The 15,231-nt window shown below is 38.4% G+C and overlaps 1 pseudogene; it reads right to left on the minus strand.

Annotated features, from left to right (window-relative positions):
* Positions 1-291: 291 nt before the first annotated feature.
* On the minus strand, positions 292-9,548 carry LOC133725066 (uncharacterized; annotated as a pseudogene).
* Positions 9,549-15,231: the final 5,683 nt, after the last annotated feature.

Below are 15,231 nucleotides of genomic sequence, written 5' to 3' on the forward strand. Positions count from 1 at the left end.
TGGATAAATTGCATTGTCTGAAAGTCACTCAAAACATAAGTTTGAAGGTGACACAAAACAAATTTGTAAGAATTGAAAGGTGGATCTCATAGGATATACACGAAGCTTCTGGTCCGTGTTATACAGTTAAAACATGACGTTTAATTATTGTATTGTTGTTTGATGTAGATTAATAACATAAAATGCATTCTGAACTTTTGGCCAAAATGCTTATTCGAAATTTGGAGGTAGAAAAGACTGAGTCCGTAATAAAAAAAAAATTCTTTAATGAAAATAAGGAAATTAATATAATGCTAGCAAAATTTAAATAAAATTATGCGATAAAATGAACTGGGAACTTCTGGTTCCATAAGTGAAGGAAATACACAGAACTTCTGGTCTGGTTAACTTCACAATACATGATAATCTTGTATCTCTCCCTAATTGCACAAGAACATAATCTCAAAATAAGGCAAGGAACTTCAAATTCACATTGTCGTGCGGAGGAGGGAACCCCAATACCCAAACATTTTGAGGAACTTCCGGCCCTTTTATAATTATTGGGGATCAAAAATATGTGAGTTCATATGCTCGATTATATAGCTCTGAGGATCTTCTGGCCCTCGTATTTGCATAAGTTCTGAAGAGATTCATGTCACATTTTTCCAATGTACATTTCATAACCCTAGAGGAACTTCAGGTCCCCATATGATCAAGGATCAAGTAACATGCGATTTTGATCATTGTATAATTCTAAGGAACTTCTGGCCCTCATTAATTGTATAAGCTTTGAAAAAAAATTAGGTCACAGCGTTGATCATGTAACTCTCGAGGAACTTCAGGCCCTCTGTAATCGAATCAAGAGACTTCAGGTCTCGATCTATTTTGATTACAAAAAATAGATAGTTCACCACCATATCAATTTTCCAAATTGAATGAAAGAAGAAGGTGAATCAAATGGTCAAAACAAATAAATATATACTTGAAATTCTTTCAATTGAAAGACTGAAATATGCACTGATCATATATATGTATATAATTCCGTAACTGGATTATTAAAATTTGTTATAGCCCACGAGATTATAATACTGACAACCATATATATGTAAAAGTTCCAGCCAAAAAAAAAATATATATGTAAAAGTGAGTTTGCTGTACCAGTTTATCTAATAGATAAAATGAAGAAGGATCAAATTGAAAACTCAATTCAAAACATATATACCTTATTTACTGGTAGTTGAAATTGCTCACCGTTAAATGTCACTGAAGATCTCGAAAAGCCAGAATAGCTTGTAGGTATGAACATAAGATATAACCATGGTAAGACAATATTAACGATATACTATAGTGTGGAGAACTCCATGCACCCACCATCATAAACAGAGGAGATACTATCATGGCAGACATATATGATCATCAGATTACATGTGCCATTATAAGATATAAGGAAGAACAAATATATTGATTCGCTAGTGATTATATATAAGAGACAATAAGCATGTATATATGCATATAGCTAGGGAACGCCAAAAATAGGATGAACTCATAGATCATGAATTATGGTAAGAAGTAACAACGTTACACCAAAAATTCTAGGATCATCATAGAATAGAACAAGTGTGCTGATAACGTGTTATAAAGTAAAAAGAAGATGGAGAGAGATTTGGGAGGAAGTAGAAGTGTTCTCATTCAGTCTCATTAGCCTCCTTTATATAGAGGTAGAGTTTACATCAAAGTACACAACTAATGAGTATTTACGTGGACAGCCATATAGATAATAATATTTACAACATAAATTATAATTTTTTTTTGAAAAAAATATTTGTATAAATTCGTTATACATAGATATCCATCAGTGATAAAAAAAAATTTAATTTGCAAAATAACTTTCATTCACCCAACATTTTTAATAGTAACTTTTCACACTGCCATTCGTGTGAATGTGAAAATGGCACTAATAGATCTGTATGTAGTTTTGCATAATTATCTGTAGCAATTGATGCTTTCCCCACAGAGATACGTGTCAATATTTGATTGACAAATAGATGTGATATGTTTGAATTTTGAGAAATTATATATATATATACACCACCCCAAATCCTTTAAATAATTTAGCAAATTTTTGGCATAAACTTCCTCTTCTGCCTCTTTCTATCATTTTGCTTCCCTAAAGAGTCTGGTGGAGTTGCTAAATTTGATAAAAAAAAAATTAAAGATGCTCTCTAAAATAACTAAAGAACCAAGGTAGAGAGTGTTAAAGATGCTCTAACATATATGCATGGTCAATTCCGACTTTTTTCTTTTTCTTTTCCTGCTCTCTCTGGTTTCTACTTTCTACATCCTTCAAGATCTAGCAAAATTTGAATTATGAAAAGGAATACATATGTCAAATATGCTTTGGGGGTGGTCAACAAATTCGGACCCACAATCATGACAATTAACCACACCATGAATACGAGAATGATTTCAACCATGAATACTGTGATAATTATGATTGTAAATGTAGCAACAATGATGACCATAAAGCACAATAATGATTACAGCAATAAGTGTGATAATCATTACGGCCATAGAGCACGGCAATGATTACGGTCATAAAGCTTGATAATAATTATAGGTATGAAGACGGTAGTAATCACGACTTATGACCCAAGTCCTCCCACACCTATAAATAATGGGCACGTTGATGGTCAAACTCAGACAACGCTCAAATAAAGCTTCTCGATCATTCCTGAACAGCTTTCACTCCAGTCTGTATTTATTAGTGAGTAAAAATCCTCTTTGAAACTTTTCATCACCAACAAGAGTCGCCATCTGTGGGAACACTTTTCCCTAAAAAGTGATGGCGGGAGCTGCAACTTAAGGAATCCCATTTTCGTCATGAAGGATTAGTAGTGACGGAATACAAACCCTGAACGAAGTTGGGCAGAGATGAGACATGTCAACCATGAACCCCAATGCGCAGGGATCGCATTCGGAGAATGACACTTCCCAAGTACGCCCCATTTCCATCTATTAATAACCGCAATGCCGGGAGACAATGCATGTCACAGTCGTAATAGGTTGGCAGTGAAAATCAGACATTGAAACTTGAAGACTGCGACCTTGAAGCTTGATGGGAACCGTAATAGGTTGACGGCGAGAGAGCTTTTCTAGAAAAGGAAGAAAGAGTTTTTGCAGCTCGTTTTTCTTTTTGGATAGAGACGGTTTTCGACGACGGGTTTGGTGAGAAGTGTCAGTGGCATGATTTGTAATTTTTGTTATTTTTAATGTCAGGTTATTAATAGATGGATTGTTTTAACATGAATTAAATTGTACCCTAATCTAAGATAAGACATGTATGCGCTTGAGACAGCAGTAGAGAATTGCGTCCCTGTCCGGCGGTGAGCCCTTTCGCCGTCGTCGGACGGGCATTGGTTGGCTCCTTGTGGGTCTGTGTGAGGTCGAGCTCCTTGATCGACGTTCTGTTTTGATCGTGGAGATCGCGGTGGCAGTTGGTGCGGTGAAGGAGAGGGAGATTGCGGTGGTTATCCGATCTGGCTTTGCTCCTCGATGGTCGGTTCGACGGACTGGTTTGGTGTCGCAAACTCGGAGGTTGGCTGGTGGCGGCTTGCTTGTGGCGGTGCATTGTGGAACCGATCGGACAGATCTGATCTGGATTGGATCTCATGGATCCGATCTGGGACGGGCTTTGTTTGGTTGGGGCAGTGCTTACCCATGGAGCGACTGGGATGGCAGTAGGTTCATGGCGGTTCGGCAATTGCAGAGGGGCGGCGTAGTGAGGGGTCTGGCGGCAGTGGCCATGGTGGGGTTGGGCCTGGTTTGGCTGGCGGTCCGTATTCTTCCTTTGTCCTGGGTCGAGGTCTGGGCCTGGGCTCTCTGTTTGGGCCTGGCCTGGGCTAGTTGGTTATTTTATGTTTTTAGTCTTATTTTCATTAGTTGTTTAGGTATGTCTCACTATTGGCGTGTAATAAGTCCCTGCATGAATCTTGTAGGGTTAGTCGGGCTAAATGTCTGTGTGTGCACTCTAAGTGCCTTGTCTGACCCAGCGAGGCGACGATCCTTGGTTAAATGGTCGCAGCCTCCTAGTGGCAGAATGAAACTAAGTGTCGTCGGATTTATTTTCCGGCGGCAACATAGTAGGAAAGCTGTGATTTTGGTATTTATGCTTCGCTGTAATCGAGTTATCTTTCCGTTATGTCACCGCTTTGTCAAAGCAAATAGAGTAGCCAATAGTGCACTCTTTGCTAATTGGTGCTTGTTAGAATACATGTATTTTGTAGAGTTTTCTGATATTATTTCAGGACGTGCTCTAGATGCTTATTGTAATCAGGGGTTTAGGCTCAATGTCCCCCCCTTGTATTCGGCAGTTTCATTAATCAAGGTTGGAGGGTAGCCGCACCAAGCCCTCGTTTCAAAAAAAAAGATAAGACATGTATAAATAACATTCTTTTATCATTTTTCCTACATAAAATGGAGGTAATCGAATCATTAGGGAAAAAAAAAAAAAAACTAGAGCGTCTACAGTAGCCGCTCCCAATGATAAAAGAATGTTACAATGGTAGCCGTTTTTGGGAGCGGCTACTGTATGAGTCAGTCACAATGGTAAATATGAAAAACCAAAACCCTAGCCTCCTCTTCACGACATCGTACCCTCCTCCATCGAAAGCATGGTGTCCATTGACGACATATAGAACAAAAAAGGGGGAGATCTTCAAATGAAACTAGACTGTTAAAAGGGGACCAACAATTCATATCCATAATGCACACAACCATCATGCATTTTAACAGAGTATAGATTTGTAGTAGACACAGCCCTCTAATACAGAAACTGAAGCTACATTTTTTTTTTCCTGATTGAGCGAACTACCAAAGAAAACTTTAACCAAATTTAAATCTTTGCAAAACCCTATGACTGAACATGGACAGTACATATTTGATACTGAAGCCATGATTTTGCAAATCTAAACCCATATGAGATACAGGGGCGTAGGTTATTCTTTTATTGAATGACGCCAAAGAAACTTCATATTTACCATTGTGACTGACTCATACACATTCTCAGCCCGGATTGGGGTGTTCCTGTTTGAGCTGTACAAGAAGAAGATTTTATATACAGATTCGAATCCCTCCTCACCCACAACCGGCCAGAAAGGGAAGGATGGTCCTGAATAGTTGCATTCGAAAGGTTTTCCCTCTCTTGGTAAATGTTTTTCAGAAAGGACTGGCTTGCATTGCTACCATAAGTGACTATGCAAACAACATCATCTCCCATTCTCCCTGTGTTTCTAGTGATTTGGTGCATCTTATCTACAGTGATCACTAATCAGCTTCATACAGATAAGGAAACTATTAATTGACAACATAGCTGCCCAGCTAAGCTACTTGATTAACCTTAAAGATAAAATAAAAATAAAAAAAGCCTCTCTTTGACCAAAATTCCCCTGCAAATCCTAGATTCTAGAATCACTGCAATTTCTTCCATACTTCGTGTGACTCTCAAAATCATGTATTCTATACGACTCTCGTGCACAACTCTGATATGGATAGTCAAAATTATCTTATGCATTGCTTACTGTGTTGCCACTAATCCATGCATACCATATTGAATTCCTTATCCAAATTATTCTGACTAACATATAATCTAATCCAATCAAAGCCAAGCATAGCAATGCGAGACGGGGAAAAACAAAAAGCCCAGAAAGAGAAAGTAACCTGAGAAATGAAATCGGTGGTGTTGTTAACGATGCTTGAATTCTTTTCTGCTTCTTCTTCTTGTCGTCTGCGAGGGTCAGTGTTTTTGGAAGCTACTGCCATATATTCTGTATGTTTCCAAGTCCCAACAAAGTAGTTCTGTTTAATTGAAATTTATCTTTCTAGCATGTTAGTGTCTTTTACTTTCATAAGGATGTTCTAACGCTTGCAGAGCTCACATGGTTCTACAGAGCATACACCAAAAATATACTTGACCTACGTAATAGACTAACAGTGAACTGAACTGAGAAATGAACAGGGGAAGGTAAATGAAGAAGTGACACTGTCAGCTACCCTATACAAAATAGAGACAACTGTTACCTGGTACGATTCGATATGGCTACTTTAATTGTAAACACATGGTCACCACGAATTGATGGCTTGTTCAGCTTTGGTACTCCTTTTTTGGTCAGGACTAGAATGTCACCAGGTTGGGTGCCGGGTGGAATTTGTAGTGTTGTTAATCCTTCAACTGTTTTAACCTGTTTACATGCCAGAACCTCCATCAATTGGTCATGCTAAATATACGAGTGAGGAAGAGGGGGTTAAAAAAAAGGGACCAAAACAAACATGGTGTACTACAACAGATCCATAGTCAAGTTGGTCCAGAAAAAGAATTTCAGCTTCTGAAAGCGCAGACAGATATGATAAACTATTTGATCTTAAAAGTGTAGAAGAACAATCGACACGTGCAAAAATAGTGAAAGGAGTAATCACTTTATGTGAGCAGTAAGCATCACAAACAAGGTTACCAAAAAAATGTTGAAGATAATTTTAAACTATTCAAAAAAAAAGAAAAGATAATTTTAATGATGGATAAAAATCTGAACAATAAAATGGGAGCATGAAATAATCCAATGAAAACTTTACCTGAACAACAGTTCCCAATATGGCGTCCAGATAGCTTATAGATACTGTTGAAGAGAGATTTATGCCATCTCTTCAAATTCCTCCTATTTCTTCAACATCAAGATATACATAAAGATCCCCAGGAGGGCCCCTGATGGAGTAACAAAATCAACAAATGATTCTAAACCATGTACCATAATGTGTGACATAAATACTGAAATTATACGTACAGAATTACAGATATATTTATTCTCTCAGAAAAAACTACTAACTATTCCATCTGAGGATTGAAAGCAAAATTACGAGCAATCATGAAATCCTGGAGGCTGTAATTCATAAGGGTATGAAATCCGCTACACTATGAATTGGGTCACACAAGACTTCAATTGTCTTGACTGTACATAGTCAACATAACAATACGTGAATAAGGCAACTTAATAACATAACAAGTTTGAGTAAGGCAGCTTTAATAACATAACAAATTTGACACCTAGATGCAATCGTCAAATTTTCTGCTCCAATGCAGTTTGTGTTTTGGATGAATGATGAGTTTATAAACTTTGTATTTGATTGAAGTTCCTCTAATATTCACACAGCCATAGAATAAGAAGTTGATGTAATATTCACTCAACAAAACAATAAGAAGTTAATCCATATTTACGGAACCAAAGAATTCTATGTAAAGGGATGTCCAACTGTAAATACCAAAGTTTAAAATATTGGATATGATTAGACATATCGGACTCAAACTTAAGAATATAGCGACAGATACATCTAAGATATATCAGTACTGATGAGCATTTGTCAGGGAGAGAAGAAACATCTTCCCTTGGGGGGGAAGAAAAATAGATCAGCATTTGTTTCAAAGCTTGGTAATTACTACAGAGCCTTACATAGTTAGAAATCACGAGAACATGTAGTCTATAATGGAAATATCATAGCTTAGACAAAAAGAAGCCAGTAACATGGAATTTTGTTCAATGATCTATCCATATATAAGGGAAATTCGAACACCTACCCTCTCGGTCCAGCATCTCCCTCTCCAGCAACTCTACGAATACTTCCCCTGCTAACACGAGGAGGAACTTTCACTTTGATACTTTTCTTAACACGAACACGTCCTTCTCCAGAGCACTTCCGACAGTATTCAGAAATAACTTCACCATCTCCACCACAATTTGGACATGCAGAAACCTAACATGAACAGGAAGATAACTTAAAACCACCATCCAATTATTTTTGCCCAGAAGATGATGTACCAGTAATTTAGGTATTCTGTTTTTTAATCTACACAGAGTGAATCAGTCCCTAAGGCAAAAGAAAAGGATACCGGCCTCATCTCTATGGTTGCAATATAAACTTCAAAGTAGCCCTTAGCCATAAATACTTGGAAAATGTACAAAAGCAGGAAAGCATCCATGAACATATAGGACTCAATTAGCAAAATCAACTCCACCTAGAGTAATTATTGGCCATTATGTCATTACTCACTACTTAAATAATTTTATGTTTGGCCTTCCCAGACAGCACCCTAAGTGATTATTCCACATTTATGTATTTATATGTAAATTCTTCTTATCCCAATTGGCGCCATCTAAGGCAACCATTTGTGCCTTCTCATGTCATGTCAGGTTGTAAAACCCTTATCCAATTTTAATTGAGTTGCATGCCTGAGAAAATATAAGAACAAAGTATAGTTTATCACTTTGTTGCACAACCATTACATTTTATTTTGGGTCAAAATTAAGATTGTCTTACATAACGTTCGTTGATTTAGCATCAGCATTTTACAGACTCTGACCATGCCAACTACCCAACAAAAGACTACAACGATCTTAGGAAAACAAAGCTCTAGCATAAAATACAATTCCATGGTTGACTTGGTGGCAGTACATGGCAACCATAACCTATGCCATTATACATCAGGAAGAATTTGACGTACGGCAAATGCTTCAAACCACTTCTACTGTTTCTGCTACTGATTCATTGGACATATATATAACTTGATCCCAACAAGATACAGACAAAAAAAGAACACAAAAGGTCAAAAGCCTCGTACACACACTAACAGCTGGTGTTGTACTTTCATATCCTCCTCAGAAATTTGCACTTTACATTTCAAGGATTGATATCCTAGTGCTGATTGAAGAAAATGTTAGTATAAATCAACCAAAATAATATCGACTTCTTCACCAAAGAATATGTGAAGATTATATGTCAACTTTATGATTGAATAACCAAAACATATTGAATGCACTTCAAGAGTATCAACAATTGATATACTGTTAAGGTGCATTCAGTATGAGACTGGACAAATTTCTAAACCACAAGCATAAACCAGCCAAAAAACCAGGAAATAGAATGTGAAAAGTTTACCACATGCACTTGTCTCATTACATGTTCGGGTCTGTTTGGGCTTGCTTTTGAAAAGCCTAAAAGCGCTTGTCCAATTTTGCAAAAACGTTTTTGTACCAGGAAGCTCAAAATACTATTAAGTGGTTCTAAAACTCACCCAAGTCAGAATATTTTTATTTTTATTTTCTGCAATTATTTTATTTATAAATATTTATTTTTATTAATTTAAAAGAACTTTTGGGTCTCCAAAAATCAATCCCAAACAGGCCCAAAGTTTTCTTTAGAATTTGATCGTTAGCCAACAGTACTTTTTTTTTCTTTTTTTTTGGGAAGATATGTAAATCAAAAGAAAGAAGCAATAAAAATAAAAAACAACAGAGACAGAGAAACCAGAAACCCAAAGTTACCTGAGAAAACAAGCCAAAAGGTGTCTGCGCTGTTCTCATAACTTGACCCCTCCCACCACAAGTAGAACATATCCTCCTTTTGGAGCCTACATTTGCTCCACTCCCAGCGCAAACTTCACATGTTTCCAGATGGGAAAGTTCAAATTTTTTTTCCACTCCAAATATAGCCTCAGAAAATTCTAAAGTGATGTCATTACTGAACATATGTGGATCAGGAGTCAACTAAGAAGTCGTCCACGGTATATTCATTTTGTATCACAACAATTACTGAACAATAGGAGAAGAAAAGCATTTCTAAGACACAGAAAGGTAGTGAAAAGAACAAGTAGCAGTGAGGCGCTAATATTCTGTTGGAAAGTATAGCAGAATCTGTTAGAATAGCTGTCAATATCAAATACATTCATTCTGTATCATTATGCATTCATTCTGTATCATTTACCTAGGATAGTTTTCCTTATTTGTCACCTAGCTTTGTGGAGACTGATTGTAATTGCTGTATATATTGAACACTGATGTATAGAAGAGATAATCCAGCCAAATATATTCTCTTTTCATGGTATCAGAGCAGGACTAAGATCCTGACTCTTCGTTTTTGACCGATCTCCTCTGTAACATCTCCTCAATTTTTCAGTCACCATGGCCATCAACGAAGTCCCACCACCACCTCCTAAATCCGGCAAATCAGTTGCCACCCCTGGTTCATCAGATTCAGATTCTTCAAAATCTGATATCTCCAATCCTTATTTCACTCATCACTCGGATCATCCGGGATTAATTCTAGTCTCCAAATCCTTGAACGGAGACAACTACTCTGGTTGGAAAAGAGCTATGACATTGGCCTTAAATTCCAAGAACAAGCTCGGGTTTGTCAATGGATCAATCAAGGCTCCTTCAGAAGAAGCTGATCCAGAAGGGTATGCGACTTGGTCGCGATGTAACGACATGATCCACTCCTGGATTGTCAATTCAGAAATCACTGACAGTATTATCTATTATCCTACTACTCATGAAGTATGGGAAGATCTTCGTCAGCAATTCTCACAAGAGATATCGCTTCTCTTCGGCAAGAACAATTATCAGTCTCTACCTACAACACAAGATTGAAGAGTTTATGGGATGAATCGGCCACATATTCAGATGCAGCACATGGAGCACAAGCAGATCAACAAAAACTAATGCAATTCTTAATGGGTTTGAATGAGACTTACAGTGCAACTCGTGGGCAAATCCTCTTGATGAATCCCCTTCCAACTGTCCGCCAAGCATACGCTGCAGTCTCTCAAGAAGAGAAACAGCGACTTCTCACTGATTCACATAATTCAGCCGAATCTAGCTCTAATGCAGCAGCTATGGCAGTAAGGAACAACAACAGGTTCAATTCGAATTCAGCTAGAGGAGGAAGATTTGAAAGATCTGATCGCTCCTTTGCCCAACAAGATGTCCGTCCAAATGTTTGCCCAGATCGCCGTTTTGACAATGATCGGCGTCGCGGTACAGGTAGAGGCAGGCCTCAGTGTTCCTATTGTGGAGATCCAGGTCATTGGGTCCAAACATGCTATCAGTTAATTGGGTATCCACCAGGCCATCCAAAGGCAAAGCAGAATTCTGGCCCAAATTCTAACAATTCTGGAGGAAGGACTTCAAACAGGTTAAATGAAGGACTTCAAAAATCATGTGCTATGACCATTGCAAACAACTCAAACCCTGCTTAAGCAACTCAAGATAAAGAACTTGATAGATATTTAAATTAATCTTTTCTGGCAATCAATCAATTTCAAACTGCTTTGTATAAAAATTTTACTCAGCCTATGTTTTCCTGGAGAACAAATCACTAATCAGGTATCCACAAAAAGAGCCCTTCCAATTTAGACTCATTTTTAACAAGGGGTTTGACATTTTAGAAAAATGAGGGAAAAAAGTTATTTAATAGCAGCAATTGTATTTGAAGTAAAATTAGAATCGCCATAATATCTCATTGTCAAGAAGAAGGGCCACCTAAACTCAAATTATACAATTTCTCTATCATTCATGCAACAATGAATGATGTTAATCAAGAACCAATGACGTTGTCTGCAACATTATGACTCACCGTATATCTTCACCCTTAGTAATAGTACTGCGACGGCGTGTTTCAAAACGAGTATCCATATCAGGGAAAGGATTGCTTGACCCAAAAAATGTCTCAAATAAATCGAAAGGATTATTAGTCTGCACAAAAACAAAACTAAATTGTATAAGTTTTAAACATATAATATGCATCATTAAGCAACTGGCTATGGAAACCGTTTACAACTCTATAGTTGCTTATACAGGCCTATTCCAGTACCACATAATAATACTATAAGCCCTGTCAAAAATAAGAACAACATTGCATTAATTTAACTAAATTAAACATTCATCAGATAACTCGGATTAACAATTGGGGAAACAAGTAGAGATAGTTTTTCGAGATTTCAACATATTCATGAGAAATTAACATATTCATGAGAAACTAGGAAATCAATATAGAAACTGGGAGAGCACTCTCTTCCATGGATTACAGGTAAGCAACTTTTGCTAAAAATATATATACACAATCTACAGGCCCTTCAAGAGAAGTACTGAAAATAACAAGAACAATAACCAATAAATCAACCCAAATGTAAACTTGGGCACACACTTCAGAAACAAAGCAACTGTCCAAAAATAGCATACATACTCAAAAACAATTTTTTCTATGGAGAATGCTTACTTTTTGAAATAATTCTGCTCTATAGAGAATGTTGCAAAGACACTGGCATATAGCCTATAGCTTTTCAAATAATACTGCTATAGTGTACAAATGTTGCCGAGGAAGTAGCATATACCGTAAATATTAAATCAGGCTAATTGTGAAAAAAAATAAAAAATAAAAAATTGATTCACTAATCGTGACGGAACTTGGAGCGAAGTGGGCTCTCATGTGCAAAGACCAAAAGGTTTATATGTGTTGTGCAAGTCTGTGTATAGTTATTGTGCTTGCTTAAATCCTGTGATAAAGACAGAATCACCAAATTGAGGCCAGATTGTCCCAGAACATATCCAACAATAGATAATGCATGGCAAATCGTTAACATGCATCAAGAAACTGCCACCTTTATGCCCCCAAAGAATTAAAGTCCTGAAGGAGTTTGCAGTAAGTTTGGTTGCTGAAAAATGCCTCAAACTAACAGTTCCATTCTATAAAATTCGACGCCAAAAGTTCATTCACAAAACATTACAAGATTCTTAGTACGTAGTGTGAAAATCAATCATGGTGGATTAGAAGAAGTAGGTACCTGGCGAGCTAATCTCCGAAAAGCGGTTTTGATTTCCTTGCTAGTGGCGGCTTTGTTAACCCCGAGAGTGGCGTAGTAATCACCGGAAGCGGCGAACACCGTCCCAACGCGGCGTTTCGTACTTAACTTGTTCCACGGACGAGTAGTAAAATTGAGTGACGCGAAGCTCTTGTGGGACCCGCTGAGAGCAAAGAAAGAAGACGGCGACGGCGGGAAGAGAAGGTGAGGAGAGGGCCATCGGAGTGTGGGCAAATCAATTGGAAGATTTGATTGTGGTTAAATTGAAGTGTCTATTCTATTGCCTGGAATTTTAATGCAAAGTAGTTTGAATATTAAGTACATCTGTTATGTTAAAAATCTGGGTATACCTACACATGCATAGGCTATAGCCTTTGATTGAATCACGAGCTCTTGTGAGTTATGATGTAACGCCCCAAACTGCACCTCACCAGCTTGAGCACGTCACAGTGCCGCGAGACCCCGAAACATAAACCGAAGGTTCGATTTACATTCCAGAACCCCGCAAGGCATTTTAATAAATAATTTTTTCGTAAACCGCACAGCGAAAACGTCTAAAATAATATTGAGGTGAAAACTTGAAAACTTTTATTTCAAATATTTGTTCGTCTAGAGCTTGAGTCAACAAGGAGTCAAGAAATAATCGACATATCCGAGAATCGAATTTATAATAAATGATCAATCAACTACTTCTGAGATAACACTAAACAATCAAGAAATGGAATTAAACTTCGAAACCTGTTCCCATTACAACCGTTTACCGAAGTTGACTCCGCACACCCGCTCCGTCCGTCAATCCCGTCACCAGTGCACAGTACCTGCATCCACACTGTTGTAGGGGTGAGCTTTCGTCCTCGCTGCTCAACAGGGGCTTCACCCCGGCTAGATTTGAAAACCTTTAAATAAACTTTTGTGGCGCCAGTATAAAAACATAAGTAAATGCATTTTCTTTAAGAACGACGACTTAAATGATTTTCCGATATAAAATACGATGCATGAACTTCAAGTAAATACGGTCGTGTAGTTGTCCCATAGACCAACTACACGACCTTACCTCAAATCAATTCATAACCAGGTAAGCGTAGCGAGAGCGTCCGCTACCTAGCTACACACACGGAATCGGGTCGTCATTACGATCGCGCACCGTCCGACCGGTGTAGCTAACCCTCCGGAGGTTTTGGGGATCGAACCCAAGGAAGTCAGAGCCACCCTTCGCTCTCAAGCCATCAACGATATCTCTCACGGAATGGTTAGTATGCATTGCATTTAAACATAACCATACCATATAATTTAACATGCATCATGCTTCACTTTATATAAAACGGGAAAACCACTAACCGAGAAAGGCCCCGAATCCCCTACCTGGATTCTGAAGTCGTCCGAAATTCACGAACCTTCCGTTCCTCGGGTAACTGGAGTCCTAGATTCCGACATAATAATCGTTAATGGTCCGTTAAACACTTAATTAATATATCGACGATTATCTAATCGTCCAACCCACTTTCTTGGTTTGACCAGGGTTGACCAAAGTTTGACCAAATTGACCAATCACAAAATTAACCATTTTGACTTCCTTCCATTTTTCATTAAGTGTGCCCAAAACTGCTAAGGGCACCCATTAACTCCGGATTCTTACCGGAAACAGTACTTATACCATTTTCTTCAAATCCCGGGTTGAGCATTTCGTTAATAATACCCATCTCTTTTTATTGTTACATGTGGTGTCTTCCCGACCCAATTTCTTTCCACAATTAAGTAGTAACAAGAACAACTTCACCATTCAAAACTAACACAAGCAAGGATTAAATCTATAGTTCAATCCCAGCAAACATCACAGCATGTACTTGGTCCAAAATCACAATCACAACATCATTCCATTCCCAGCCAACACATAAGTATAAACCAATTCTAAATCAAACATCCAATTCAACTCCCATCCAACCATTCGGCAATAAATCACCAAAAGCTCAGTTTCACCCCAAGAACTCGAATTTTACCTTTGACAATCAGAGTAGCTTAATCTGAGCTAACAGATATCGTGAGCAAGCAAACTTGCAGCCACTGTGCTTGGTGAATTTCGAACAGAGGGCAGAGCGCATCCTAGTCCGAAGTGCAGCAAGGACCAAAGCATCCCCGAACGCCAATTCAAGGAACCAAGCTTCCCCGGACCTCAACTGGTTTTCCAAGACGCCAGAAACGAAACTAGAAGCCTGGAATCGCCGCCATGGACGGCGGTCCGTCGATACCCGAAATCACCCAAAACACAAATTCATCAAAACTTAATCGAATTCGAGAACCACTTATACCAGCACGTAGAGCGTAAGGAGAGGGTTAGTTTTCCTACCTCACACAGCCCCGAAGGTCGCCGGAAATTGCAGAAGCATCGCCGGAAAGTTCAAACCTTTCAAGCTTCGAATCTCTCTCCACAGTCCGTGCATGGATGATCCGTGGCCAGAGGCACGTCGGCGTCGTCGAGACGAAGCGAACGCCGGTGGTCCGCCGCGAGATATGGTCGGACGGAGGAGTTCCGACCGGTTCTTGTTCTCGGGTCGTCGGGTCGCGTCGCGGGTCAG

This window comes from Rosa rugosa, chromosome 1, assembly GCF_958449725.1.
Source record: "Rosa rugosa chromosome 1, drRosRugo1.1, whole genome shotgun sequence".
NCBI classification, from domain to species: domain Eukaryota; kingdom Viridiplantae; phylum Streptophyta; class Magnoliopsida; order Rosales; family Rosaceae; genus Rosa; species Rosa rugosa.